This window comes from Cynocephalus volans, chromosome 1 (assembly GCF_027409185.1).
Source record: "Cynocephalus volans isolate mCynVol1 chromosome 1, mCynVol1.pri, whole genome shotgun sequence".
Classification (NCBI taxonomy): Eukaryota; Metazoa; Chordata; class Mammalia; order Dermoptera; family Cynocephalidae; genus Cynocephalus; species Cynocephalus volans.
Genome location: NC_084460.1, coordinates 164,080,704 through 164,106,927, shown reverse-complemented (window position 1 = coordinate 164,106,927; position 26,224 = coordinate 164,080,704). Strand labels below are relative to the sequence as shown.

Here is a 26,224-nt window from a genome sequence, read left to right as displayed (position 1 = left end):
AACAAACACAATCCAATAACATATTAAAGAAAGAATGCACCATGACCAAATGGGATTTATTCCAGAAATGTTAAGATCACTTCAGTATTTAGAAATCTGTTACTATCACACAGTATATTTTAGATGTGAGGAGAAAAATATCTTGATTGTCTCTACAGAAGCTGAAAGAGCCTTTGACAAAATTAAAAAACCATTCATCATTTAAAAAAATACTCAAGAATGCAGGAATGGAGGGATACTTAAAAAATAATTCCAGAAGCGATATATATCTTAATCCAACAGCTAATATATTATTTAATGAGGAAACAATAGAAACATTTCCAATAAAATTGGGAATGAGGTAAGCATGGCCACTATTTACGCTACAATTCAACAATGTACTTGAAATGTTAGCCAAAGCAATTAGAGCCAGAAATTAATTAGTGGCACAAGAAGAGGTAAAAAAGAAGCAAACCTGCCTCTATTTGCAGATGATATGATAGTATACCAGGAAAACCCCAGAGAATCAATGATAAGGCATAGTCAGACAATTAAAGAATCAAGTAAGTAGTAATGATATAACATTAATGTACAAAGATAAGTAGGTTCAATATACCAATAAATGAATAAAGGGCATAATAATAGAGAAATTCTTTTTACAATAGCAATAATGAGGATTGAATACTTTGGAATTAATACTTAGAAATTAATTAATAAAAGGATCTTTAAATGCTCCTTAAAGACATAAAAGTAGATTTGAACAAATGGAAAGACACATCCTGTTCTTGAATAAGACAACTCAAAATTATAAAGATGTCAGCTCTTCCTAAGTTAATTTATAAACTCAATGAAATTCCAGTAAAAACACCAGCAAGCAATTTTATGGAGTTAGGTTGATACTAAAGTTCATTTTAAAAACAACCATAAAAAAGTATACAAGCAAACACTAAAAAGAACTACAAGTGTGCCAAGCTCTACTAGACCTTAAAATACACCACAGAATCTATATAATTAAAATGAGTTTATTGGCACATAAATAGATAATCTGAAAAAATAGAATACAAAGTCCTGAAACAGTTCATAGTATATGCTGAAATTTAGTATATGCTACAGTGACATCTCAATTTCCTAAGGTAAAGATAAACTTTTTAATAAATATTGCCGTAACAAATGGATAGCTATTTGGAAAAAGATAAAATTGGGCCTATACTTCATAGTATATGTCAAAATAAACTCCAAACAAATTAGAAATCTAAATATAAAAATGAAACCACACAAGTACCAGAAATATAAATGAATATGAACCATTGATTAGCAGAAGGCTGTCTAAATATTAATCGAAATCCAGAAACAGTAAAATAAAAGGCTAATACATTTGACTACGTAACGAAATGGAAAAGTCTGCAGGACAAAATTTGCAAAGTCACAAGACAATTGAAAAACTAGGAGAAAACATTCAAAACATATATCACAGATAAAGGGGGCTATTATTCACAGTGTAACAAGACCTCTTAAAAATTGAGAAACAAACGACAAAAATGTAAAAATCGGAAAAACACATGAACCAATAATTTTTATAAAGGTATAAAAGTTGTCCCCAAATAAATAAAAATATTTGAATTCAGTCATAATCAGTAAAGTGCAAATTAAAACACTGAGATATTGTTGCTCAATTCTCAGATTGGCAAAAACTGACAGCACATTTTTTGTTCGAGACAATGGGGAAACAGGCAGTCCCATGTGAAAAATTCAAATTGGTCCAATGCTTTTGTAGAGAAATTGTGCAATATCTAACAAAATATCTATATATGCAATCACCATCAATCTAGTAATCTAACTCCCGGGACTACCCTAAAGAAACCTTCAATAATTATACAATAGACATGCACAAGTTTATTCTCTGCAGCATTGTTCTTAATTGAAAAATACTGGAAACAATTCAATGCTCATTCACAAATAAGTTGTTGCATGTATTATGTTACGTTAACACAACAGAGTACTAGGCAGTTGTGAAAAAGAGTACAGAAGATCTCAGATGTGGAGTGGTTTCCAGGATAATCTGTCAAATGAAGAAAGGAAATTGCAAATGACTGTCTATAGAAGCTACCTTTCTTGCAAAAAGAGGAGATATAATAAAAACAATGGATCTGTTCATTTGTACAAAAGAAATACAGGAAAGACAAGCCAGAAGCTAAAGAAATGGACAGAGAAAAAAAGTGAGAAGGGAGAAATAGGAACATGGAAGTAAAGAGGTAGAAAGAGCACTTTTCTGAGTATAACTTTTTTTTATAGTTTTCCCCTTAGAACCATAGCAATTTACACATATCCCTCCAAAATTTGTAAAAAATTAAAATAAACTAGGATATAAGGTGGACATAGAGTGGAATACACAAAATAACAAATAAACCTGGTTAGGTTATAAATAAATAACATAACCACATTGAATGGGATAGAGAAGAAAATAATGAACCAAAGTAACTTTGGAAAAAAGTATTTTGAAATACTGTAAGGCAAAAAGAACTGTACACTATTTTACTTTACTCTGATTGGTAAATCTGCTTCTTACAGGGGTAAGGGTTAGCAATTGCTGGTGGGGGGAGGATGGGATTGGCAATCTTCCAACCACTTGATGTATGTACCAGTACTGAACAAATATAAGTAAAACTGTAGATAATGATTGTCAGATTTTTCACTGTTAGGGAAAAAAAAAAAAGTTACAAACAAGGAAGGGCAGGAGACTAGAATGAATCTCATCATGTTAGATTGGAATATCTTGTGATGCCAAAAAATAAGAAAGTGCTTACAAAAGGATGGGAGCATGTCAGATGGACAGAAGCCAGCCTAAAAAAAATTCCCAATAGCCAAAGCTGAACTAATCTGAACAATAAAACACATAATGATAGTACTGGATTCTAACCCCTAAAATAAGTAAATATTTATGTTTCTATACTGATATAAATATATAATTGAATAAACAAATGGGGAAAAGGGACACCTCTTTCTTTAAAAGAATTTCAATTAACAAATACAGAAGGAGTGAGGGACTTAACAAAATCACATTAAACAAACACAATAGTAATAATTGTTCCAGACAAGATCTACCACTCCATGTTAAAATCAGTGGGTGAAAGAACTGAAGAAAAACAGCTAAAAGTATCTCATTCAAGATACATATTGATTACAAAGGGAAAAATAGTAACTTTGCATGGGAAAAACTTGACAGGCATCACCTTACTCAAGTGCTGAAGATCAACTTCATCAGTAATAAGATATATTGATGTAATGTTTCCCCTGATGTGATGCATAGAGCAGAGCATATCAATTTTTCTTGCCTCCAGTGCATAACCTAAAAATGCTCAAGAGAAAACACCAGACAAACCCAAATTGAGGGACATTTTACAAAACAGCTGATCAATATTCATCAAAAGTGGCATGATCATAAAAGAAAAGCAGACTGAGAAACTATAAAATATTGAGCAGACAAAGAGACTCAACAAAAAAAGGTAATGTGGGACTCTAAATTTTATATTAGTTTCCTGGTTTTGATCATTGTGCTATAGTTATATAATTTGTTACCATGAGGGGAAACTACGTGAAGGGTAAATTCTCTGTTATTTGCATAACGTTTCTGGAGGTCTAAAATTATTTGAAAACAAAAAGTTAAAAGAAGAGATCACAGCATTTTAAAAGTTGGAATTTTACTTTTGACTTGACATTGTGATCTGGGTTCTAGTCCTGGCATTGATGCTAACAGAGGCAACTGGAGGAAGTCACTTTTAGTGTTTGGACTTCATTCATTTACTAATTCATTTATAATGTAATTGAATAAGATGTCTTAACGATTTTTTTTTACTGTAATATTCTATTGTCTAGGAAAAACTAAGAAAGACTGGAAAATTCTTTATAATCATAATCACTCTTAATATGCTATTCACATTCTTCTGGATATTTTGTTATTCAAATTAATAATTTTCAAACAAATCTTATTTTATTCTTAAATTTGGTGCTTTTTCCCACCCCCCCTTCATTATTTACTTTTATGAGGAAAAACAGGGCAATACAGAGGATAAACTACTGCATATATCCTTTCACTGTTAATATATTATATTACTGTTCTTAAGACTGGTTTAATGTTTAGGAAGATCATTTAGCCTTTCACAGAATGACAGCTATGAAAGTCATAATGGAAGATGATGGGAATCCAGAAATGAATAAGAAACAGTCCTGGCTAAGGAGCTGACAATTTAGCCTGAGAGCAGACATGTCTGTAAATAAATATCTGTAAGTAAGTATGAAAAGCACTATGAGAGAGATATGTATCATCTCAGAAAAGAACAATCAACTCTGCCTGGGGGAGGAAAGGAAGATTTTTCAAAGAAGATGTCAAAGTACTGGAGGACCAGCAGATATTTTTCAGGTGGGAAAAGAAGGGAGGAATTTTTCATGCATGTAGAACAATATGTCTGTGCAAATGTACAGAGCTATGAAAAACTGGTGAGTTTCACACCAACTGAACCATATGCTAAAGAATGGTGGAAAGGGCCTTAAATGCTAAGCTGAAATTGAAGAACTGAGTAACTTATCACCTTCTAATTCTTGTCCTCCTTACTACTGCTCTTTCTTGCTCTCTATTACAACTCAGTTCATCTAACAAACCAAAAAAAATAACAAAACAATAACAACAAAACCAGACTTATCTCGTGAGCTTTGCCTTAACCCTGTAGGCAACATGAAGCAAAAGACTCATTCTTGCTTCTAATGTCTAATTTTATCTTATAAACTTTCACAAGAAAAGGATCCTCTCTATATAAGACTCTGGACAGATATAAATAAGGAATAGTCTTAAGACTGGAGGTGTTTAAGTGGGAGAGAAGCACAGTTAAAAAAAATGTTTACAAAAAATAAGATTGTCTGAAATAACTTCTCCTTATATATATCCTTAACCAATCTCTATCCCTTTCTACAGCACATTAATGGAGACCTATGAGCTGGTTTGTAGTTTGGGGCAAGGCATTGGGAAGCTGGGATAGCATCTTAGGGCCACTCTCTTATGTCATTTATCAAACTAAAATGTAAAAAAATTGTCAGAGCTCTTTGGGGAGCAGGAAAGCTGGCTGGATTTTGTGTACACAGACTATTTTTTCATTGCCACCTTTGGAGCAAAGGATAGACTGTGTTTGCCTAATTCCTATTCCTTCTAAGTAAGTATTTTTATCATTCATTTTGTTCAACTGTTCATACTTCATGCCAAAGCAATTTTTGAAAAAAGCTATACGTATATTTATATGTAAAACTATCAGTAATAAACTGTATGGAACCACTAAACTGTGTTCAATATTAAATTCATTTCAAGGTTTGAAATTCAATTAAAATAAATATTTTTCTTGAGTATATAAAACTGTGGCGACCTATATAAAAATAGACACCCTGAGGAGTTCTTGGTTTTAAAAAGAGCATATAAAACAGCAATAAATAAATAAGAATACAAAAATGTCACTTCTAGGTTCAAGTGGCAATGTTTAAAATACTAAAATCCCCATCTTCATCTTTACCAAAGATGAAATTGGTGATGCCATTAGATACATACAGTTTTAGGCCTAAAATACAACTCAAAAATTATTCTGCATTTGTGTAATATCACAATGGCATTTAGATAAGAGAAGACTTTGATAGCCAAAAGATCAGATAAAAAAAAAACTTGTATAGTTTCAAAAATTGCATGTAGTAATCATGCACAAAGAAATGGCATCATTTTAACCATGATCTAAAAATCTGTCATTATTTCAGCTAAGTTCTCACTAAAGTTATTGTCTTTGCCTGAAGCAGATATGATTTCTGAAGAACACTATTTCCTCCCCTAACAGTATATAAACTACATTGAGCATTTTAATATACAAATGGATGGTAAGGCAATAAGAAAGTTCAGATAGTAATTTTTACAGATGTTTCATACTGAGAACCTTTGTTTCTCTGTTTTCTTCATTTTATCTTTTTACGGATCAGGTAGACAATTTCAAAAATTTTATCTTCCACTAACATTTTCTCTGAAACTGACTTCTCTGATTAATAAACTGACTTCCCTGATTAATCAGAATATTTGCTTTAAATCCATTATTTTCAATATGTTACAAAGGGTACTAGCAAAAATATTTTAAAAGCAAATTCAATTGATCTTTAAAAGTTTCTTTAAACACTTTGTTCTGGATGAAACCACAACAAGGAATTTCTATGTTATGGTAAGTAAACAAAGTTAGTTTCTTATTCTTTTCATTCTTTAAATACATATTTCTAAGCTTGTAAAAGTTGACTCTGAAGAGAATTTCTGAAATCTTAAAAGCTATGGTTTTGGTCAAGAAATGACCTTGGAGGCCTCATGCATGCATGCATGACTTATATGTAAAATTCTTCTTGGAAATCCAATGCTATTATCTTTACTGTTATTTGTGGTGGTCTCACAGTTTAAAGGATGAAGTCCGGAAAAGCTCAGCTTACTTGATAAGGCAAGTTAAAAAACATTAAATTCTCCATGTGTCCACCCTTCAGAATACCATCACTTTTCTCTCTTGATTCTTTTTTTTTTCTCTTTTTTTCTTTTTTACAGGGATCATACCCTGGACCTTGGTGTTATGAGCACTGTGCTCTAACCAACTGAGCTAACCAGCCAGCCCTCAACTTCATCCTTTACCCATTTTCATACATCTCCAAAGATGTTTCAAAATCTTTCTGCAAAATTTGTATTGAGCCATTGTAGGTGCCTATGTCCTGTAACTTACAAAACATCACCAAGTAATGTTTCCTCACAGAAAGTTCCTCCAAGATCAATTTAGTATCATCAGTTAATGATACTCAATATGCAAGTTTGGGAGGAGAAACAAATATTAATCAGATGAAGTTCATGCCCTCAAGGAAGTTATAGTTACTGATCTTTGTCTAATTTCAGTTTAACTATTTTTTATCTCTTCATATTACCTTCCTTTCTAACTCAAAACAACCTGATTTTCAATTTTCACTTTTTTATTATAAATCCAATGACTCAAGGGATTTTTATTTATTAAGTTATCCATAAAAGTTCTAAACTCATCTTTAGTTTTATCATGCTCTCAATCTAATTACTGTCTTGAACAAGTTTTTATACCTCCAAACAAAAATTGCAAAGAATTTTGGAGGTATTATACACATGAGGATTATGTATAGCAAGTTGTGAAGTCAAGTTAGAACCTTTTAGGTAATTGGCAAAACAAACTGATATTGAAATAAAAGATTCTAGATTTTCATAGTTTGAGTTCACACAAACTTATTATGAAAATGAAATGTCATATTTTACACTCTCAACTATAAACAAATAAACTTTAATGTAAGTAATTTCTCCAGAAGTGTTCTAAAATTATTTTTATATCTCTGTGACAGTTTCCTCAACTTTTATGTAATTATCTGAAATAAAAGAAGTCTCTACGAAAGATAGAGTTATATCACCCAAGGCAAGCCTAAAGGCATTTACATTCGGGTAGCACCTAGCTAATTAGACAGACACAGAGATTCTGTTCCAAGAAGGGATATTTACTCCTACTGTACATTAATAAGTTCCTGTCTGTAAGGGGCAAAATGAAAGAAGTCATAATTTTTCTGAACAGAAAGAAGTTTTTCTACAAAGCTAGAATCTTGGTGGTTTGTTTTTTTTTCCTCCCTGAAAGTGGAGAAAAAATCCAGAGGGAAGAAATGGAAAAAGATTCTATGGGATGTACCTGGGAGTATAGTGTGGATTTGGAAACCTTATAAAATACTTTTGTCACCAAATATTTTACAGTTTATGGCAAGTGGAGACAAACTTGTGAAAGAATAATTACACAGAGGCAAAATAACATATCTATAGTGTTCTTATAAGGACTAGGGAATAAATTCTGATTTTCTGGGGGAAATTTTTGCAGAAAACAAGATATTTAAATGGAAACTTGAAGGACACGTAATGATAATAACAGTTACAGATTAATGAGTGCTTAGCATGTGCCAGGAACTGTTGCAAATTCTTCAAATGTGTCATCTCACTTAATCTTTACCTGAAGTCTATGAGATTGGCACTGGAGGTCTACAATTTCTTTTGGAATATGCAATTCCAAATCCAAATTATTTTGAAAAATAAAAGACTTTTCAACTTTATGGCCAATTAATTTTGAAGCAAAATTTTTTATACTACTTATTTACTCACTTTAATCTTAATATTCATATATATCAATGCAGAAATGTTAATGTCTTTGGTTCAGGTTGCCACCCCAAGCCCTGCTGGGAGTGTTACCTAATATATCATATAACCACTCTATTACTTTTCTAAAATCCAAACTATTCTAAATTCTAAAAAACAACTGGGCCCCAAGGCTTTTATACTGAGGCACAAAGAAATTTGGTAACTTGCCCAAACTAACATAGTTAATAAGAATCACCGTATACTAAAATCAACTCAAAATGGATTAAGGATTTAAATATACACCCTGAAACAATAAAACTTCTTAAAGAAAACATAGGAGAAACACTTCAGGAAATAGGACTGGGCACAGACTTCATGAATACGACCCCAAAAGCACGGGCAACCAAAGGAAAAATAAACAAATGGGATTATATCAAACTAAAAAGCTTCTGCACAGCAAAAGAAACAATTAACAGAGTTAAAAGACAACCAACAGAGTGGGAGAAAATATTTGCAAAATATACATCTGACAAAGGATTAATATCCAGAATATATAAGGAACTCAAACAACTTTACAAGAAGAAAACAAGCAACCCAATTAAAAAATGGGCAAAAGAGCTAAGTAGGCATTTCTCTAAGGAAGATATACAAATGGCCAACAGACATATGAAAAAATGCTCAACATCACTCAGCATCCGGGAAATGCAAATCAAAACCACACTGAGATACCATCTAACCCCAGTTAGGATGGCTAAAATCCAAAAGACCCTGAACGATAAATGCTGGCGAGGTTGCGGAGAAAAAGGAACTCTCATACATTGTTGGTGGGACTGCAAAATGGTGCAGCCTCTATGGAAAATGGTATGGAGGTTCCTCAAACAATTGCAGATAGATCTACCATACGACCCAGCTATCCCACTGTTGGGAATATACCCAGAGGAATGGAAATCATCAAGTCGAAGGTATACCTGTTCCCCAATGTTCATCGCAGCACTCTTTACAATAGCCAAGAGTTGGAACCAGCCCAAATGTCCATCATCAGATGAGTGGATACGGAAAAGGTGGTACATCTACACAATGGAATACTACTCAGCCATAAAAACGAATGAAATACTGCCATTTGCAACAACATGGATGGACCTTGAGAGAATTATATTAAGTGAAACAAGTCAGGCACAGAAAGAGAAATACCACATGTTCTCACTTATTGGTGGGAGCTAAAAATTAATATATAAATACACACACACACACACACAAAACCGCGGGGGTGGGGAAGAAGATATAACAACCACAATTACTTGAAGTTGATACGACAAGCAAACAGAAAGGACATTGTTGGCGGGGGGAGGGAGAAGGGAGGGAGGTTTTGGTGATGGGGAGCAATAATCAGCCACAATGTATATCGACAAAATAAAATTAAAAAAAAAAAAAAAAGAATCAGAGGTAGGATTCTTCTAGGTAGAGAAAAAGGGAAATAAGTGTTTTTATAGTAGAAGCATAATGAATTAAAGTAGATAGGAGTTGATATGATGCATTAAAGAAACTAGTGGCTTCCTGATGCTTTAACCATGGTAAGAATAAATCCAGAAAGATGAGTAGAAGTGAGGCAATGCGGAATCTTTAACTGTGCAGTTGGGACACAGTCATTCAGAAAACAGTCATAAAAGACTTACTAAAGTAGAGATTTGGTCTTAACTATTGAAAGAAAATTCAGCCAATAGTGTAACTGAAGGAATAAACAAAGAAGTGAAAATCAGTTGGAAAATTGGTACAATATTCTAGCTGCAGTACTTTAGCTAAGGTACGCATGAACAGCACAGTGGAAGTCTGTTTTGGAAACATCCTTAAAACTGCATGAATAAAAATGTAATGTCCTGATAGGACATGGTCAGAGGATTGTTACAAGAATGGAGCGGCAGTCGGAAGTGACAGATGATTTGGATTTATTATTACATTGGATAGTGAACGGATATTCTTGGAAATTGCTAGATTGCAACACCCATACTCTATGCAAAATCCTCTGCTGTGTGCTTGTTTGTTTTACTGCAGTCAAGAATTCTAGGCATCCTTTGTTGTACTTGGACCCTCTATAGTTTCTGAAACCTGGTTGTATTAATTTAATCTCCCACTCCACCATCAAATCATTTCCTTTTGCAAAGCACAATTTTTTTTTCTCCCCTGACTTTTACTTTCAGTTAATTTGTTTCTGATTTATGCCTCTGGTTAGATCTTGAAGGCAGAAGAAAAAAATAATAATAATAATAAAAAAATATATATATATATATCACACGATCAGGGCTGACATTTTTGTGAAAATTTGAGAGAACGGAAACATTGATGCTTTCAGTAGCTGCAAGGCAAGAGATCCCAGACTGAAAAAACTTCTTAGATTTAGATCAGTATAGATCAGATACTGTTCTCTTTGCTCATAGATACTCACGTTAAGAAGGTCTATCCTACTCTTAAAATTGATCTATTAAATTTATTACAAAAAAAGATTAGATTAGAGAGGTTTTCTATATTGGAAATTCTTATTAAAAATTTTTTTTAATTAAGTAGATCAAAACATAGAGCATTAAAAGATGTTTTTAAGCAGGGAAAGATGCATCAACACTAACACGTCTTAATGAAAAATTGGTTAACTTGACTTTGGAACTCTATTTCATGTCTAAATAGCTGAATTAAGTTCAAGAGTTGTTCCAAATGTAAATATTCAAACCTGTACATAAAAGACAATAATGAAGCTAAATACTGATTTCCTTTTCAAACTTTAAAAATCATACCATGTTTCATCTGGTGTTCTTTCCGTTAATTTACTAAACAATAGAATTAGTGTCAGAAGGAGAAAGAAAATAATTGTGAACACCATTCAGCCTTTTGATGGTAATCAAAATAATCAGTTATTCCAGAAAAGGAAACCAAGAAAAGGAGATTGATTTCACAAATACCAGAGTTGAGAATGTATATTTCATCTTCAACTAACTGGAAAGCTGGAAATATATAAAACTTGGATTTTAAATTAATTGCTTTTTTTATTTTTATGTGAACTTGCACTACGAGAAGTGAAGTGTATCCTTTGAAGTTTTGCCCTAGATTAATTAATATACTTATGGATTCTTGAAGAAATGTTTCAAAAGAAAATATAAATGGAAGATAAGGCTGGCATACCCTCCAGTTAATGTTGATTAAAAAAAAATGAAGCAGGCAACATTCACTACTTTTCAATATTCTTAGAAATTTGCCACTCTGTTTTCTGTTTTAACCTCTATGATGGCAAAATGTTGGATACTTTGATGCTTCTTTGACCATATTATACTAAAAATGAGTTACAACTCAAAGGAACATGCTTCCTGGCCCATTTCATTCATATTCACTCCCACATCTGGATTAAGTTTTAAACATCTTCACTTAATTGGAAAATGTTATTAATTTTTGTTTATTTAACAAATGATATTAAATCAGTTCTGTTATTATTACCAATTTACAGATAAGGAAGAAAGGTAAGGAAAGACATTTTTCAAGATTTGATAACTAGTAAGTGGTAGAGGTGAGATTTGAACTCAAGGTATTGTGATTCCAGTGTTCATTCATTTAACAATGCTTAATGGGCCTACCACAGCTCAGTATACATTCTAGAGGCAATAGTAGCTGCTATTATTATTTTTAAAAAACGTTTTTTTATCGAAATTATTTGCTCATAACTATCCTCAATTTTTTTTGGGGGGGGGGAGAAGGGAGTGAGGTCACATGTTTTATTATATTTGTGTTGATAATACATGATGAAATAATTCACTCATTATACATGTAGCTTTTAAGTGTTTATTTCTTGGTAACTAAACTGATTTTGATTAAATCTTCCTGGTGATTAGTTAAGAAATTTCCTGAGTTGTCACCTAGAAAGCCAAAGGCAGCAGCCATGAATGTCAGATTCATAACGCTATGAATTAAAGGATTTATCATTAAATCAAGGGGGAAAATACTTTTAGGAATAGAAATCTTCTGCTCCATTTACTACCCTAAATAAAAGGTGCTCTAACATAGATGGCACTCCAATCCATTACTACTTATAACATTTCTGTGCGTGTCTTCATTAAACATTAAAATTTCTTAATAACTGAGTAAAAGAAATATGTATTATGTGTTCATTTGGCTTCATAAATAGCAAAAAATAATTCTCATTTTTATGAAGATATGGTTTGTATGCACCATGTCCAAAAAATGCCCAAAGAAATAAGTAAACACATACACACACAATTACCTTTTGAAAAAAAAAAAAAAATTAGATCATGATACAATACAAAGAGGCCAAAAATAAGCCAGGTGTGGTTTTTATACCTCAGTTATTCATTTTTAAATTGTATTATAAACTAAATTATTAAGTCCTTGGTAACAGTCTTCATTCTTTTGTGGACCAGATATAACCACAATGATTACAAGTTACCACACACACAGATTCTCAGAAACTGTCATTTTCATTGACTGATAATATTACAAAACAAGAATCAGAGTTATTTCTCCAAATTTATGAGTTTTAATCAGATGGTATTCCTTTGTAAAGTAACCAAATCATTGAAAGATAAGAGCTCCAGAAGCAGCTTTAAGAATCTTTCAGTCTTTAAGGAAATGAACCAAGTTGAGAAGGGAAAATCCAGAGGAAACAAATATTCATTTTATTAGGATTGTTCATTCATTTAATTCATTCAACATATATTTGTTGAGCACCTACTATATATCATGTCCTGTTCAGGGTGTCAAATGCATTATCAGAGTAGGTTTCAAACAGTACATCAATTAGTGGTTTTGTTGAATTCAGTTACCTTTCCAACAGGTTCACATGATAATTAAAAGTATGTTTTTCATAGAAAGTTGTTCAAAGAGATTTGTATTGGCTTTGATTTTTTTTTCTTTTAAGTAAAGTACATGATAAAAAAGAAAAAAATCCCCAACACTTTCTTGTTTAATCTGATTTAGCTTATTTTCTATTTTTCTCATGCTGGGTAACTTCTGCTTAATATTCCCAACTAAGTTATAACCTTCATAGGGACAGAAATATTTACAAATTTTTTTTTGGCAGCTGGCCAGTATTGGGATCTGAACCTTTGACCTTGGTATTAAAACATCGTGCTCTAACCAACTGATCTAACCAGCCAGCCCACAAATGTGTTTTTAATAAGGGTACAAAAATGTGTGCTCATTACATGGGAGGAAGTTAAAAGCTGACTAAGTGCTCTGACTATAGACTGATTTTGATTATTCCAGGGAGATAGGTATTACTGTGGTCTATGGACGTTCCATGCCTTTTGCTCATCTTTTTCTTTCTTGTAACATTTACCTAGTAGCGATTTCACACCTGAAATTTGAATAACAAAATAGGGTAAAAGGTCTATCAGTTAATTTTGTAACATTTCTATTTAAAAGAGTATGTGGTTTTATCTGTAAGCAAAATAACTAATGCAAAAGAATGGGATAATCTGTATCTCTTCAATCTTTGATGGTGTGAATTTTATTTAATTTTTTAACACAATTTAAATTAGTCTTGCTTCAGAATGGAATGCTATTTCTTATCAATGGGCATAAGGGCCTACAATGAATAAATAGTTCTGACAGGACAGGAGAACAATATTCCATGAACAGCAATTTTCTTAGTGGGATTTGGGATTTGTTATGATCCTTATTGGTCAGAATTGCCATTTAGTTTTCTATAAGCTAGGCTTTCTTAAAGAAAGACTAGGAAAACCAAAGAAATATCGGACATATCTCTTCACTTCAAAAGATAACTTACTGACAAATTACATTCATAACCATTATTATATCAAGATAGTCATTATAGACAATAAGTTTTATGCATTTGAAACATGTTTAATTGGTCAAATATTTTGTACTTTGTCACTTCACAGTTAGTCTAGACAAAAGAAAACCATACTTAATTCTTTCTGTTGTTCATCCTAGCTAAATACAAATTTATTTTCTCTTACCAAAAAATAAATAAATACAGGACAAAAAAATGATCACCTATCAATGCACTGCTTCTTGTTCTATGTCAAAAAAAAAGAATGAAAAAATAGTGCTTCCAGAACATAAACATCAATATTTCAAAATAAAAATTACTACCAATAAAAAAGTCAAATATGTTTTTGTTTTCTCTCAGTGATGTTTGTATGCTCACCAAGAATAACCTGGGATTTAGACTACATCTGATAAAAATTCCAAAGCATAAAATAATGTCCAGGAATAAAATGCCTCTCAGTATACAGTATATATACACATACACACACACACTATATATATATATACACACACATAGACACACATATGTTACTTGTACCTCTGCAAGGCTTGCTAGTTTAGTGAATTATACTTATTTCTTCAAGACCATGGTTGCTTTTTAAAGCAATCGTGTTAAAGCAAACAAATATAAAATTGCAAGAAAACAAATGGAAACTGATGAGCTAAGTAGTATAATATCTTTAAAATAAAATTGCTTAAGTATTACAGCAAGAATAATAGGCATGTATTAACTGAGGAGTAAAAAAAGAACAAACAAAGAACAGTTCTAGAGAAAAGTTCAATGCATTTTTCATGAGGGAATGGGTATGACGTTAACATATTTAGTCAAGTATACTGTCTAAATGGAGACAGTTTAAAAAGTATGGTAAAGTAATTCCACAGTTGTTTTCTTCCTGATCTGTACCTATTTCTGAATTCAATGTAAATAAACATTTCTTTTTTCAAAATCAGTTTCTTCCTCTAAGGTGATTCATTCTGCTGTTTTCAAATCGAAGCTGTGAACCTGACCTTTCTACATACCTTTCTATTACCTTTCTGATAGTGAGATCAGATGAACTCCATCCATTTTCACAGGTCGGTAAAGACTGATTGATACAAGCTGGCATTCAGACTTAAAGAGGACAGTACTTTGAAGTCAACCATATTTCTACAAAGCCAAAGATATATAGCATACTAGTATGAAAAACTAGTATCTTTTTTAGATGTTCATATTAGTTTGTTTATTCAGAAGACATCAGACATTGCACATGTTTAAAAATGTATTTAATATGTAAGATAAAATTACAGAGAAAAAAAGCACAGGAGAAAGTTGTTATTCTCTTCCTATTAGATGCAAATACATCTAATTAAGCAGAACCTGCAGTGGAATTTTGTAGTATCCACTGCATGTTTGAATAGTGAACAGGCGATCTATGAACTCCTCTGAGAGGGAAGCTTACTACCAGCTGGTGTCAGAAATGGAATCATTATCAGGCATTGTATAGTTGTCAAAAATAATAAGGTTTAAGCATCATTGAACTTGGCCAAATTTGAACTGATTATTCAAAAACAAAAATACTAGAGAGTGGTGTTACCATTTTTAGGGGCGGTAATGTCTTTAGTATACAACCTCCAAGACAACTGCAAAAACAAATTGTTTATCATTTATTCTTCATAAATTTCCAGATTATGTAGCAATTTTGTAACATAAACATAAAAAAACCAGTTTTTTAAAAAAATATTTTGAGAAATTTATTAAGCCACTAATTCACCCTACATCTCTTATATGGGATTCCATTATTTACAGAGATGTGGCCTGTTGTAACAAAAGACAACAGATTTAGAGTGGAAAAAAATTTTAGTGCAGGTCATAGCTCAATATTTACTAGCTGTAGTATATTAATTATTTCACTGTTTGGGTGAGGGAGTGTGATATCTTCTCCCTCCCAAAGTAACGTGTATCATATGAAAGGGCCTTGCAAACCACATTTTAATATACTACTTTCATGTTATTTTATTTAAAGCAGTTGCTTACTAGCAAGTGTGAATAATACCCAGATGACAACCCCAGATTGTTTATCAATATAGCCGATGTAATAAATATATTCATTAGCACTTGGAGATGCACTCAATAGAAACTTGTAAATAAATTCAATAAGTGACTTGGTTAAGAACTTCTAAATAATTTAATTTTTTTTCCTACAACAAAAGACTTTTCAATTTTTATTGTATTGTTTGTGTTTTCCTAATAAATAACTTTAAATTTGAATATAGTCATATGAACTGTGGAACTGTCAAAAACAGTATAGAAAATAGTAAGAAAATAGCATCCTGAACTGCAGAAAGAAATAGGAGCTTGAGATTTGCGGGGTCAGGGGTGAGGACACAAGTTATAAAAGGGTGAGGGGAGGAAATGTATGGTGAGTAAAGGTTGTGTTGGTATGTGGATTTTAAAAACTTTTTTTAATTAAAAAAAATTCCCATCAATTTCAAACAAATATTTATCTTTAGTATCAAAATATTGGATCTTATTTTGTTCAAATCATATATAAAATTATGAAGTTAAATATGTTAAAAATCATTCCAAATTATTCTATGTCAAAGACAATGTATTAATTATTTTGCTTTACACCAGAAAATTTTAGCAATGCAGAAGAACTTAATGAAAAAAGAAATTGATAATTGAGTTTTAAAAAATTGATATTTGAGCCAATCTATAATTACAGTTACATATTTGTAATAAATAATAAACAAAGAAATGATGATAAAAAGTTTATACATTATAGAAATATTTCCTCATTCACTTTTCCAGAAAAAAATTTCCATTAATAACTTCCATTAAGTCTTCACTTTGCATAGTTCAAAAATGCCTGAATTTTGGCTAGCATGGGACCATGTAAATCAAGAACTGCCTGTAGTGCTTTAATTTAAAACAATTGTATTTTCATATTTCATCTACTAGAGAGAAAAACTGACTACAACATTTATCATATCAAACAGACCTACATCTTAAAAATTACGTAACAAGACAACTGAAAATAATCTAAAAGAGTACTAACACAGTAGAATGGGTAAATAAATTATGTCATAATCACACAAAGAAACACTACAAAGCAATCAAAAAGAACAACCTACTGATATATGCAACATGGGGAAATCACATGGACAAATTATTGAGTAACATAAACCAGGCAAAAATACATACACACTTTGTGATCCTGTTTATATAAATTTAAAAACTGGTAAACAATATGTGGTGATAGATATCACACGGGAATGAGGTAATCTTCTAGGGTGGTAGAAAGTTTTATATCTTGATTTGGGAGATGATTACATGTACAGTTGGCCCTGCGTATCCACGGGTTCTGCATCTGCAGATTCAACCATCCGCAGATTGAAAATATTAGGAAAAAAAATTTTTTTTAAATAACAATACAACAATAAAAATAATATGAACAAAAACCAATACAGTGTAATAACTATGTACATAGCATTTCTATTGCAGTAGGTATTATAAGTAATCTAGGCATTATTTAAAGTATACAGGAGGATGTGCATAGGTTATATGCAAACACTATGCCATTTTCCATCAACACTTTGAGCATCTGCAGATTTTGCTATCTGCGGGGATCTGGAACCAATTCCTCACGGATACCGAGGGACAACTGTATGTGGACATATAATTACATGTAAAACATTCATCCAGCTGCAAGCTTAAGAATTGTGCACATTAAATACTTCCATTTAAAAGTTTTTTTCAATCTCATTTAAAAAAAACCCAAGGACCACCTTCAATTTTTCAGAAAGGATGCTAAGTGGACACCCAACAAAACTCATTAAATGATCAGAGTGCCCCAGAATATAGGAGGCATCTTCAAAAAGTTCACGAAAAGATTCATATTATCTTGATTCCATTTTTCCACAAACTTTTGAAGTATCCTTGTACATCAAGGATGAAACAGCAAAGTAGAAACTTTTAATAGTGTGACTTTAAAGAAAACATAATTCATGATCAAGTCTATATTCAATTACATATGCTTTTCTTAGTTTTAACTGTATTATGAATTAAGCTGAATTACCCTTCTATCATATTTCTATAACGCTAAAGTTTAAAAAATTTTTTTCTTCTAGCTGGATATAAATCACTTAAAAGGGTAAAAAGCCTTATGTAGAGGAAGGAATATAAAACTGGAAGGAAAATCTGTGATTAAGATCAACTCTTCAGGCACTAGTGTTATTACTATGGGCAGAAAGACCATTTTTTTCCTTCTCTAAATCACCATTTTCTACTGCATAAAATAAGAGTGTTAGAGAAATAACAATCAATGATCACAGCTCTAAAATCAATAAGTCAAATATGTGAATGTTGGGAAAGTGATTTTGAACAAAGTTGTTCAGTGTTCATGAAGATATTTTGAATCCTAATAGCCAGCATTACATGAAACATAATAAAAATAAAATAAACAATTTTATTAAATGTATTTTATACCCATATTCTCATTTTGTTTAGTTCTACCAATAGAGGTTAAAAATCTAATTTTTAAAATAGTTGCCAACAACTAATCTATAATAGAGTTCAAGTTTCTTTCTGCACAAGCATGTGATATGGACAAATTCTGAATTTTAAAGTAAACAAACACTATAGTCTAGTGGGAAATACCTGTTTGAGAGCAGTTGAGCACTTCGGGAAGAGTTCTGTGGGATGCCATGAAGAACACTGTATTGGATGGCATAAGTAGTCACAGTAAACACTCACTGTGCATCTCCAACTCTTGCACCTCTTTGGTTATAATAATGTATATTTTGATAAAAGACGTTAATGCAATTTCCTCACTGTGAGATGTTTTCCCCCTATTATGCTATTCCAGAGTGCTTTTTATTTTAAGCCACTTACATGTAAAGTAGTTTCATATTAGAAATGCAATCTTTTTTCATGGATATTATAACATTTCTTGGAGAAAAACTGTCTATGACCAAAATTGTTTTGTTGATCACTGGCTATTGCTTAACTTAAAACAACACTAAAAGTATTTCAATAAACCTATTGTATAAAAGACCTGTTTCTTCTACTAATCTCTATCTGTGGCTGATTTTAATATTTTTATAACTCTGTTTCTTCAATTGTTAAAAATAGAGAGAGAATTAGAAAGAACATTTATATCAGAGGGTTATATTTAAGTTTCCTTCATACTCTCAAGGTCCAAGATCATTAAATACGTGGTGCAATGAATAACAGCGTGGGTTAGAAGCACCATTAACACAGGTTCAAATCCTGACGTCAACACATACTGGCCCTGGAACTTGGGGAAAATCACTTAAGCACTCTGAGCTTCTCATTTGTATGATGGAATAATCATCCTCTCCTTTCATGGTTATTTAGAGGATTAAGTAAGATGAGATATATCAGTGCCTGGCCATGGATAATACTTTTAATAGTAAGAGTCAATCACTTGAAAGAATGTTGCAGATGGGATAGATAAAGGGTTCCAGCCTCATACTCATAACTAAAGAGTGTTTTCTAATTACTTACAAGGTCAAATTTTTGAAATTCCTAAAGTAATACTCTCAGAAAATCAGATTATTTTTGAAATACTTATGGGTTGCTTATGATAAATCTCTGAACTTACATAGGGTAAAAGCTCTTTAATTCCCTGGTCCAGTGCAATCCCACACCTTCCACTTCCTTCTTCCTTTAACCACCAACATGCCTTCCCAGAACAGTTGTAGAAAACTTGACTGCTTCTAGTTGCAAAGAAAAGAAGTCTATTGCAAGCCCAAAGAATCTTGGTCAAGAACAGGTCCTATCTAATAGGATAATATGAATGACAGTAGCTTATTGCAATTGGGCATGTAAGTATCTCCAAGTAAAATGCATGCATTAAAAAAAAAAAAAAAGTTGATTTTCCGGATATGTAGGTCCATGATCACTGCATATAACCCAATATGCAAAAACAGTTTACTAATCTTCCATATTTTTATCACTGCACTTACATTTTACTCTTGATATTTTCCTATCATCAAGCAAATAAAATATAAAGATCTGTCACACACATACACACACACAATATTTTTTGAATGTGCACATACACACACATGCACTTTTTCCAACTATCTATTAAAAATTCTGCATGCTGTCAGAGAGTATATAAATGGCATAAAGGCACAAAGTGGGTCCATACACATAATGACACATAACCTTTACAAACCTGCTATAAATTTTGGTCTGGTCATAATTTCCAATACCTTAATGGTTGTGCAGCCACCTAAACAGAAATTGTCCTCATGATCCTTTATCTAGTAAACTTACCAATGATGCGTCCAATCTAATTTAAAAACCATTAAAATGTAGTGATTTTTAAACCCATTATAATTTAGCTCATTTCTGCAAAATTTAGTTTAGAAGAAAGCAGCTGTGCATTTGAACATCTAGAAATTACTTTTAATTGCACTTTTCTCAAGTGAGAAAGGAGAAGCTTTACCTGCAATGCTATTTGTATATTTGACCACACAAATGCTAGTAAACACTTGTGCTTTTTACATAATTTCATTTTGGGCTACCATAATCTAATCTCACTATTAATCCAAACTTATGTGATTTAGCTACTGCAAATTTGATCTTGAGTAGGCTTTAAGATGAAAAATGGACATTGTAGGATATTTGATTACTCAACTTATTTACTTATCTAGGAGTAGAGATCAAATTTCAGACGTAGACATGCCTAATTCTTAAAGCTGAAAATTTGCAAAGACTTTCACATTCATATTTAAGTATTTGGGTATTGCAAATTTTAAAAAAATCCAGTTATGAGGTGGCCTAATAGCTCACATTTTATCTAAGACTTATTCATTCAATAAATCAACACCTGGTCTTGAATCAGGCATTTTGAACTACTGATTATCAAAGTTGATTACTAGAAAGTAACAAAAACCAGTTTGCAAATTAAATTTGTTGGCACAAAATTATGTCAGTAGAAAAATGTTATCATTCTATAAATATTCTGAACTGATTATTACTGTTACATTTGCCAAAATTACAATCACTTTTTGTTTCTATATCATCTTTGATTCATTTCCTAACAACCACAGAAGTTTTAGAAATAGCTAAATCACACTTCAGTAGGAATTTTCTAACACCAACATTTTAAAAATGTCACGCTACCTGAATGTACTTAAAACTGGCTGTTGAAAAAAAACAAAAGAACAAAAAAACTTAGGAGAATATTTATGAATGGGCCCTAGGAATGGAGAGGAAAAAAAATGTGATTGGGTTAGAATCCCACAGAACATGCAATGGCGACACACATACAATTTTCAAAAATTGCTACAATATCAGAAAATTAATCTGTAGATCACTATACTTCATGAGGAATTAGAAAATTTAAAAAGTAATGCTTTTAAAAGTAGTTAGTGGATGACACCTCAAGTAGAGTTAGAATTAGGCCAATCCCAAAAGTTAAATCCCAGGACAACTGCTTCCATCGTTGTTAAAATATTTTGGATACACAATATGTATTGATGGATATTATTTTGACCACAAAATACAGTTTATTAACTCACAAGTAGAACATGTGTGTTCTACAAATTTTAGCAATTTGACCTTTTATGCACAACTGTCCACATTCTTTAGGAAAGTGCCCAGGTTTATGGCAAAATGAAAAACTAATTATCCTTGCTGAGTAAGGCTGAGTTAGTTTGGTTATTATGCCGATTTATCTAACTAAATGAGTTGACCTACCCAAACTGTGATTTTTAAAAAAGCCATTATACTTAGAAGAACACTGCTTCTGCCAAAGAAACCCCATCAGAGATCTTCCAGTGAACAAGAATGAGTGTGTTCTGCTGCAACCCATCTCTTTGTATAAACATCTGAGATTGGTGATATAGGCTCTGAAGCATTTCCTTTATTTAAGACTCGGGGAGTTAAATAAGGGAAATGACTGGATGGCCCTGGAACACTATAGATCATACAGACTGGACCAACACCCTGCCTTTGCCATCCTTTTCTCAGCAGTTCCTAAGTGAAGAGGAAATGAAAGCTGCTCTCAGAGCCCACTGTCTATCTTCCAGTTTGTTGTTTATATATGAATAGCAAGTTGTAATTAGGCGCTATAAAAATACACCATGTCATTAATCTCGATCTTATTTTCTATTTTAGTTTTTAAACGGACATCCACGGAAAGCCCATATATTCCTCACATTTATATAAACATCCAAAAAAGACAATCACTCCTTTCAAAATCTCTGCAAATAGTAAAGTAGTTGATAGTTACAGAAAAGAAACATTTTTTGATATATTTTTAGGCATTCCCCTCTGCAGATGTTGACCTCTTGTTAGTAGGAGAAACAGAAAGTAAGACACTGGCTGTGCTGGTCTCATGGTATTTTTAAAGGAAGGTATTATGTAACATTTCAGTAATAGCAAAGTGGAAACAATTACAAATTTAGGAAATGTTAGTTTTTAAAGCAAATTACAGAACTCCAGATATTCTATAAATCAGTAAAACTTCAAAATCAGTAATAATCAAATATTTAGAATCACTAATTTATGCTGAATATTCAGTGTTTTAAATTATCCAAATCATGAGATTTGATGTGATCTTTTATAATGATTCAGATATTGAGTAATTCTCAATAAGAAACTCAATTTTTTTCTTTATCCAGAGTAAAAGGGAGTAAACTTACAGCCTGCTACCAGACTTTCCAACCTTATACTCACAAGACAGAAGTCTTAGGACACTGGCAGAAACACAGGTCGACAAATACACCTAAACACATAAACAAGGGAAAGCTCAAAAAATCCCTACAGTTTTTTAAGAAAAACTTTTGAGCATCAAAAAAGAGGGTCCTTTAATAATCTATTTGTCTTGAATTTGAGAGAATATACAGCTAGACGTAAGTCATCACTGTTTAAATATGTAATAGGTCAGGTTGCTTGTAAAATGACCCTTCCATGTTTAAAAACAGTATCAAAATCAATGTTTACTTTATGATAATTTTAAAATTAAACCAATATAAAATAAAAAGATTGCAACAAGTACAAGTCGACCCTTCTTTTATTTAAAAAAGACTTAAAATCAGAGAACACTATTCTTTTTATTTAATATTGATTGTATTTAAATCAAAGCACAACATTCAAAAAATTATTTGGTTATCTATAGTTATATGTTGGCTGTTTGTAAATATGACAGTTGTTCATCTAATAAAAGAGTAAAATACCACAGTTAATTTTATGGAAAAAGTCTTACAAACGCATTATAAATTACAAATAATTTTTTAATGTTTCAAGATTTACTGTATTAATAAAATGACAAAATGTCATTATCAGCAGTATACATGAAAAGTACCACCTTTCATTTTCGCACATTCTTTCTCCAAAAAGGCAGAGGTTGGTGGCTTCACGTGCCTTTCTTATCTACTTTTGTTACTGCAATTCAAGATCATCATGCCTATACTAATCTATTATGGCCGAGGTCACTGAAGTTGTGCCAAAATTCAATAATTATGTTCAATCTAATGTAGCAATGCATTTATCTCATTGCTGAAATTTAGACCATTTAGAGTAAAATATTTAAGTGATAAAATGCTCACCTAAAATGCCCTATTATAAACATTTCTCACATTTCAAAAATTGTGGATAAAATATTGCAGTGTTAAAGCTTTCTTTTCAATACAGAATAAAAGTTGACACTTAATTATTTAATATCTCTTATACTTGGGGGAAAGAAAGCATTTTTTCTGCCTGTTGCATAATTGAAACAAACAAAAAACCCTGTCACAATTAAAATGGTAAACGTTTAAATTTATATTGACAACTACAAATGAATTTCACTTTCTCTGAAGAGTGAAGAAGTTTGCACATTGTAAAATTGAATAGGTTTTAGTATTTCCAAAAAGTATCAAAAAAATAAGGAAAAAAATTATTAAAGCAATTCTTCACAAATAGAATAAGTTCAACAAAATTACATTTTAAAAGTAATTGCATCTCCGAATATTGTTTTTAAAATGTTAACTCAATGAAGAAAATGTAATCAAAGTTTTCCTTTTATGGTCCCAAGGAAAATTAGCTAATAATTCTGCCAAAAAGTCTACACTACTGAAATACTCAATTATAATTCATTGCTATAGCAAAAGAAAGTAAATTTCTTAGCTATTTCAGTAAAGACTATAATTTAAGTTGTTCTCAATACTTACTTGTTGGTACTTCAACTCAAAAATATTTGTCAATAATCATGTGTGCAATTAAGTTTCTTCTGAACTCACAAACTAACATTTGTGTACTCTAAAAGTTCTTTCTATATTGGATGGCATTTATTTTGCTAAGACATCTAATTAAGCCAGCCCCCCAAAAAACACCCTAAAATTTTTAGTTGAAACATTTTTCAGTAAATTTTAGAGATATATTCTGCCAATTCCAAATGCTAAGTAAAGCAATTGACTCAAACAAATAAAACAGAAGATGTATGTATGAGAGCTAAAATTAACATAGAATTAAAAATTATTTCTAAGCGAGAATAGTGCTGAACAAGGCAAGCTATCTTATTTTCCCTGCACCTGTTTGGTTGTAGTAAATGGTAAAATATTGTTTTTATACAAATTTTGAACCATCTGCCAATATTAACTTTTTTTATTAAATAACAAAGACTATATTAAATGTGAATTCAGCTGTGAACTCACATACAAAGAGAAATTATCCAGGTAAATTTCTATAAATAGCAATTTATAAACCCTATAGATTTTAATGTTAACTGATATGATAATTCAAACACTCCATGCCTCAATTCAACCAACAGCAAGGTGTATACAGTATCATAATTCAGTGCATAGGAATACAAAAAAATATATATGTATATTACACATATACATAAATTGACCTGAAGGGAATCAAGATGCATCTTCTATTCCTAAAATTTACTTGAAGTTAATTTTCATTTTTTCTATGTCCTAAATTAGCAACATTCTACACTGTGTAAAGAGAAGCTAAGCATAATGATAAATATATAATAAACATACTTATTAAGACAGTTTTAAATCAGGATTCTCTTAAAGAATAATACATCTTGCTCTCATCAATATTTTAAAGAAAAATATGATTATTTATAAGTAAAAAATAAAGTTGCACTCCAGATTATTATAGTCTAACATATAAAGCAAAATAGTATTTAGGATAGTGATAATGGGATTTCTTAAAAAAAACAAACAAACCCAGAGCAACTGAGATTCCACTTTTCTGCTTTTAACTACTCTGCAGCACTAGTAGCTTTTTTTAATGTCTAAAGATATGCTGAAAATGGGTATATAAAATCTGAGGTAATCTCTGATTACTACGGTATTTCATTGCAACTTGTGAATTTAACTCTTAAAACACTGGAGTATAAAACAACGTATCAGTTTACATGACAAAATTTAGTTATACTCATATCAAAATTAATAACACTTCCAAAAATAGGGTGGAAGTGCCTTTGAACTTCAGAATTTCTTTCACGAAAAATCATCTTTTTATTGCAAAATAGCAATTATATATAACTATTCAAAGATATTTAGTCATGTTTACATACCAAACATTTCTATTAAATAGAAATTTCTATTTCTATTATTATTGTTAGAAATAATTTCAAGGTGTTAATAAGTTTTTAAAATTATATAACAGATGTTAACATTCTTTTAAATCCCAAACGCCATGACATTTTAACATACCCAAAAACCCCATTTTAAAAAGTTAAGCTTAATTGTGCGCACAACGAAACTTCTAGAAAACTTCATTACTTACTGTTCACTGAGTATTACTTACAGAGATTAACAGTTTTAAGAATTCATCTGTTATTTATCCTGAAGTGTTTTGAAAAACTTTTTTGCACCGTATACTTCTCAATGAGATGATCACCCCTACTCTGGTCTGCTGAGAAAAACAAAAAAATCGGTAAATCTTCTTCAAGATTGTTCTTCTAACGTATTTTAGGTGGCAACAAGCAAGGAATTCATAATGGTAAAAGCAACAATATTAGAAAAAAATTTTTCTTAAAATGCTTGTTTCATATTTACTGTATAAAGTCATTTTGACATGCCTACACAACTGGTTGTGGCAGCTTTCAGACATGATTTCTAATTTAAAAAAAAAAAAAAAAAATTGCTCCAGGTTCTTTAGAGAAAGCTTGCCGCTGGGAAGTTGATTTTGGCCAAGTGCCAAAATCATGTGCAAAGGGGCCTCATTACGGATTCATGGCAGCCTTCAGCACTAACAAAAAATGTGACCCAACAGGCTAAATCAGCGACTAAAATTAAAAAGTAGGAGACAAAGACAAC

General features: G+C 31.5%; 1 long non-coding RNA gene across 1 annotated transcript in view; it reads right to left on the bottom strand.

Moving 5' to 3' along the window:
* The window catches only part of LOC134391657 (uncharacterized), a 111,064-nt gene extending 85,251 nt beyond the window's left edge, over nt 1-25,813 (bottom strand). Inside the window, exon 1 of the long non-coding RNA XR_010025021.1 lies at nt 25,713-25,813. This is a non-coding gene — a long non-coding RNA (uncharacterized LOC134391657). The remainder of the gene's footprint in view (nt 1-25,712) is intronic.
* Nucleotides 25,814-26,224: the final 411 nt, after the last annotated feature.